Here is a 6,857-nt window from a genome sequence, read left to right on the forward strand (position 1 = left end):
ACCATGAATAACGTGTTACCATGTCCACCAGGAGAGACTGGACAGTATAGATGTAAAACAAATATGCCAGCAGTTTATCTCAGTTAACGAGAGGAGCAGGCATGTGTTTGGCTCCTTCACATAGTGGACATTGAGTTGTTGTGTGGGACACCAGTAGTCCATGTCTGTTGCTGTAACAGTAGTTCATGTTTAGAGTAAAACATCCCAGCTCACTGACTTGATCGGGGCAATAGTGCCTAAAATGTTGCATAATTTTGCTAAGAGATCTGTTACTTTGTGGTAATCTTAGATGAGTAGTTTTATGGACAAAAACCACCAGGTCATTCAGTGTTCCCTTAGTGCTAATGTATAAGAGATGTTTTTGTAGTATAACTGAAGTAATGTTGTTAAGTCCTTAAAGTCATATTCTTTTATTGTCATGACTGTATTTTAAGCTATTTTTATTTTTGTATGATATCTGATTTATATGGAATATGGTTGAAGTAAACTAAAGTATAAAATACTTAGTCATTAATGGTAACTTAACATGAATTGTAATTTTAAGTGGTTTAAAAGCATGTAGAATAGCATATGTAGGCAAGTATATTTCTCCTTTTTTTTTTATCAAGAAGCAAAGACGAAAAGGAAAAAAAAGAAACAGGGCAGGTGTTTGGTGGTGGTCATCCGTCCCCAACAATACCAAAACCAAATCTACGCCCTTGGCTCAGTGAACCACAATTTCCATGGAAATGTTTTGCTGCCTAATCTTTGATACTGATCTTTAACTCTCTAACGGGACAACAGCAGGGCTCTGGCGGCACAGCCCGCACACTAGGCAGCCGTGGCTGCGGACGGAGATGGAGAGCGGTGACGAGAAGGTCAGCGATCAGCGGGAGTAGTGCCTCCCATAGCCAGGGAAACACAGACACGCATACTCCCACTTGGTGGGCTAACTCCTCCCGTTCCCCCTCTCCGGAGCACCGCAGCCATTTACCACATAGCGACTCCACCGTCTGGATGATCTCCCTCTCTTGTGTCGCTGGGTCCAGCATGGTCGCGTCGTGCTGTCACGGTCTGCAGAGACAGGCCGTGCGGAGGTGTGTGTAATGGACCCAGGTGCGTACACGAGTGAGCAGACGGGAGTGAGCTTAACAGAAAGCGAGCCTTTAATATGGCTGAAGACAAGGAGTACAAACACAGCAGGGATAGCGTGGCTAAACAGAAACCTAAACTGGGAACAAACTATGGTGAGGCTATGGCTTGGAACACAACAGACCGGGCATGGAAACACAGAGGGTGGGAACACAGACGATGCGACGCAGACTACATGAAACACAGAGACTAAATACACATGAGGGATGATCAGGGGAAGTGGCCACACATGGGATCACAGCTGACACACATGAACCTAACGACAGGACAGGAGGGTGCAACTGAATACACTGACATGAATACAGGCTTTCAAAGTACACTCAAAAAAATAACTCTTTGAATGAACATAAAAAAATCATGGAAAGAATTTCCACGTAATTAAATTGCTTTATTTTAGCATTATGCAATTCTGTTATTCCAACTTAATGTACTTGAGTTGGACTAACGTGATTAATTAATGATGAATCAACTGTTTTACTACAGTTGTGTCCAACTTATTGTAATTGATTTGATCTAACCCATTCAAATTACGTTAGTGCAACAAAACATGCTTATTCGTAATAGAAATCCATTTATTAATCCATTTATTTTAAGTTCATTTAAAGAGTTATTTTTTTGGAGTGTTCAACAAAGTCTAGAGTCTGGTTAACAATGTTAATGGATTTATAATAACTTGCACTCCATCCATCCTCTTATCTTTACCAGGGTTGCAGTGAGGCTGGGACCTATCCCAGATGTGATAGGGTGGGAGTCAGAATACTGGACAGGTCACCAGTTTATCACAGAGAGACAGACAACCATTTGCCCTCATGTTCACAGATATTTTAGAAACAACAATTAACTTTAACCCCAATTACTGCATGACTTTAACTGTGGCAGGAAACCAGAGTACCCAGAGAGAACCCACTGCAAACTTGTCCAGATTGCAGATTTGAACCCAAGACCTTCTTGCTGTGAGGCAATAGTGCTAACCCTGTGCCACCGAGCTGTCAATCTAGACTTCAAAACAATAGGGAAACTATGATTACAAGGCTTTATATAGAATTTTCTGTACACTTTTGTCCTTTACAGGTTAAACCACAATAAGGCATATACGTAGTGTGTTTAGGTTATCTTTCTCTTCTAACCCCAGTGATTTTCCTGTGGTTTGAACTCTTGTGTGATCTTGTGAATTTTGTGAATCCAGGCAACTAACCACTCTTACTAGATTGTATCATGTCATCTCAACAAGAATAAATTAAGTTGCTGGATTTCATGCAGATCCTACAGGATTTCTTTACGTTCACCACAGAAACATGAAATTATTTTGTTCACATTACAAGTTTGAATTTTGTAAATTTAACAACCACCCAATTTCATTTTTTTGAGTGTAAGACAGGAAACATGGAGATTAGGCATGACACATGGACCGGGGAGACGTAGTACAGGGGAGATGACATAACTGACAGCATGAACTTGACAATACAAGACACACAGACATAAACACACGAAGGGCAAGGGAAACTTAATACAAGGGTAATAAATACAACTGGCTGGACTACCTAGTGAACCTAAACAAACAATAAACGATAATCATCAAAATAGGTTAAACACAAAACACTGGGTCGCACGACCCAGGACCATGACAAATAGCTGAGTTCACACCCTCAACTAATGTCATAGATCCTAAATATAATCTCACTCGAAAGTCTTAATGACTAACTGTCAGTGTTAAGTCCCTAAAAATGACTCATGATTACAATTTGAAAGATGAAAGAAAAGCAAAAAGTGAGTAATTGAAATATCCATTTTTGTCAGTTTTTGTCCTCTCTGAAAGATTCATGTGCAGATATACTGACCAACATGTGAATAAAAACAAAAAGCAGTACTATTTAAATATAATTGTTGGCAGAGGTATGAAAATGCGCAGGAAAATCTGATGTGCATGGCAAACTTCACCGACGATATTTAGGGAGGAATAAACACACATCAGCCTTCGGCCATTTTGATGAACACATACGCCTCCTAGAGCGCGCTAACTTTATTAACAGCCACACATATGTAAACCACACGTCAAACATAAATGAACCATTTGACTGTCTCCACAATTGAGAGCATTTTCTCTTCTTATGTCAACAATAATGCATTAAAATCCAAAGAACAAATGTAATAACCAATTGAACTAAAATATTGTTTTTTTTAAGCCATGCTCTTTTATATCCTCAAATCTTTTTAAAGGACTCAAAGTCTTTAAAGTCCTCCCAATATGGACGTCACTTTAAGCCCTTTCAGTCTACTTTCGATACTTCTGATGTAGCTTTTGCCATTCCATTTCATTCAGATTTTTTTTTGTTTTCAATTCTAACAGAAACCTCGAGGGGTTTGTATTGACATTCTGAATGTAATTGTTAATTATGATGTGCAATTCCAAACACAAAAAAGTCTCCAAATGCATTACAGAATTTTTGTAGTGCCATCTTTCCTGGTATTAAGGGGCTATTTATGTATCCCTAGCCAACATGCCTATTTCAAACTTTCTCACTGAAAGAATTTAAGATTTCCTTCTTAATGAATAAATAATCCAGTAGGACTGTGTAAAGCTTTGGTTCTCATCAGGACTGTGTTCTGTCACCCCTTTTTATTATGTACACCAAAAGCTAGAGGACATCTTATGAGAACAGATTTATAGTTACGTTTTCTGATGACACTGTACTCTTGTCCTTGCTTCAAGGTTCTGAGTTTGTCCATGGTCCTCTTTTACCTGAATTTGTGAAATGGTATGATGATAACTATCTGGACTTAAATGATTAAAGGAAGTGATTATTGACTTCAGACACTGAAACTGAGTATAAAGCCAGAGTAACTCAAAACACTGATGTCCAGATTTATAAGACTGCACTATCTTTGACCATCAACTCAAGTTCGATGTGAAGACAGATTTCATCGTAAAATGGAGTCAATAAAGACTATATTTGTATAGGAGGCTGAACTCTTGTAATAAGAAAAATTCTATTGCTCATGTGTTGAAAGTCTTTTAACATTTTCTTTTATTTGCAGTGTTTTGTCTGGTAAGGTAGTAAGGATACAAACTCCCTCAGCAGTATTGTTAACACCTAGTCCAAAATCACAGGGGTCAGGCAGACAGATAATGAATGACAGAAAATCAGGTGATAAAGAAGGCAAAAAAACATCATTATCCATCCTGAACATGTTTTGTCATCTGAGTTCATGACTTCCTTCTCACAGCTAGCAAGGCAACCACATGAAGATGAGAGAAGTGGATGCAGACAAAGGAGATGAAGGTGGATGTTTAACTGAACACAAGCCTTTGTTTGTGGCTGAAATGAAACACTACAAAACAACTAGTTAAAACTTAAACTGGGGACAGCTAAACAAGAAACTGGAAACATAGAACTAAACATCCTGAAACCTGGAAACATAGCTGGTGAGACCCTGGGTAAGAAGAATAGAATGATGAAACACCAGGGATGATACACAGATGCTCTGATGAAGAACAGAGGTAAACACAAACCAAATATACACACAAAGTAATGAGGTGAATGCACAACAGGAGGAAGACATGGCTGAACCTAATAGACATGACGAGACAGGGAGGAAGCAAAATAGAATACAATGACATAGGACACGGACTTTGTTTTTTTAGAAAGGATCGAAGCAGAAGAACTTCCTGGTATAACTCTGAAATGCGCCCCTTGAAGCAGAAAACTGGTAAGCTGGACAGGAAATGGCATCTCACTGATTTAGACAATCCTCACTTGGCTTGGAAAAGTTGGCTGCTTTATTCAAAAAAAGCCATCTGTGAAACTAAAACATCTCACTATTCATCACAGACTGAAGAAAATAAGAACAATCCTAGATTTCTCTTCAGCACTGTAGCAAGGCTGAATTTTAGCATGTGTATTTTCCTTTCCATCCAAAGATACAAAATCATATGAGACAAAAGGTGCATGCATCTCATCAATACAAGCAGGTGGCTATATGCTGTTGGCAGTAGTACAGTTGACTTCACATACACAGAGGAATCTACAGATATACAGGGAAGCTTAATTAATAGACATTCGTCTTCTCAATGTCTGTTACTGATACAGCAGTGACTGATTTTAGTAGGATCAAACTTTCCACTCACAGGACCCCTGGAGATCTATTACATGTACACCTAAAATTCTCCTTTTGCTTCCATTCTGGGTGCTATTTTCTCATCATTTGTCAAAAATAATAATTGATCATAACAGAAGCTTCAGAAGCTGTGTTCACCATACTTTCTTCAATATAAGTGAAGCAGGTGAGCAGGCAGAGTCCCCAACCAAAATACACCATAGACAACACATAAAAAACAAACAGCCTTGGAAAAAAAGAAAAAAAACCCCAGCAACTATTGCTTATGAAATAATTGCTGTTATTACCTGTCGGCAAACACAACAATGTGCCCGCCAGACAGAAAAAGATGCAAAACTATCACCAATGCTGTATAATGGATAACCAATTTATTTATTATAAACTGAAAAAAGAACAAAAGAACAAGTTGAGTCTTCACATTAGATCCAATCACAGAAGTCCACCTTTATACAGTCTAGTTGTTGAAAAGTAGCCATGATAGCTGTTCTTATAGCTTAGTGAATTCAGCTGGCTAAATCCACAAAGAGAAGCAGCACAGGTCAGATGATTAGTGCTGAGCCGAGCAGCACAGAACTGAAAAGCTACCAAACTAAATCACTATAACTCAAACATGCAATCTTCCATAACGCTGCCTGTGTATCCCCTTTGTATCAATGTGGTGCCAAAACCCAGGCTTGGCATGACAGACCATTTGGCCATTTGACTAGAGTGCACAGGGTATGTTTCAGGTAATCTTCCAAGTTGGCATCTCGAAAAAGATACTGACTGAGTAGGGCAAATTATTTATGTCTTACTCTTTAAAGAAGCTATACAGGCAACTAGGCATCAAGACTATTCTGACTTTAGGGTTTAGTCATAAATTGTATACCTTTAGGTTATAACAACCTTATCTTTACCTACTCAAACAGCAAAACATCAAAGGAGACAGTGTAAATTTCTTATACATTCTATATTCTGGTTATTGTGACTTTCTTACAGAAAATGTAAAAATTAAAATACATTTCACAAAATATAAATCTTTTTATAAACATACAATTTGTATAAATAAGAAAAGTGCCAGTGCTTTTTATTTTGGGGGATGGGGGGGGGACCACATGTAGATCCACTCTTTACACTTTATTATACATTTTTTGTGATATATATACTGTGCATGCTCTATATGAAGGGTAAACCTAACCTTTAATTTACAAACATTTAAAAAGTATAAGAAGAGCTGTTGTGGATAATTTTGTTACAAAGTTAAGTTATATAAAAGAGGAACAGTTAACAGACATGTAGGCAGAGACACACTTAAAAGCAAGAGGGTTTTTGTAGGGTCTTTAACTTAACAATTTAAAGCACCTCAAGGTGACTGTTAGTGTGGTTTGGTGCCATCCATCCATCCATTCATCTTCATCCGCTTTATCCGAGGCCGGGTCGCGGGGGCAGCAAGAGGTGCCCAGGGGGCATCCTTGTCAGATGCCCGAACCACCTCATCTGGCTCCTTTCGATGTGGAGCAGCAGATGCTCTACTCTGAGCCCCTCCCGGATGGCCGAACTTCTCACCCTATCTCTAAGGGAGAGGCCAGCCACCCTTCGGAGGAAGCTCATTTCTGCCGCTTGTATCCGCG

This window comes from Haplochromis burtoni, unplaced genomic scaffold (genome assembly GCF_018398535.1).
Source record: "Haplochromis burtoni strain Fernald_Lab_line unplaced genomic scaffold, NCSU_Asbu1 Contig_832, whole genome shotgun sequence".
Classification (NCBI taxonomy): domain Eukaryota; kingdom Metazoa; phylum Chordata; class Actinopteri; order Cichliformes; family Cichlidae; genus Haplochromis; species Haplochromis burtoni.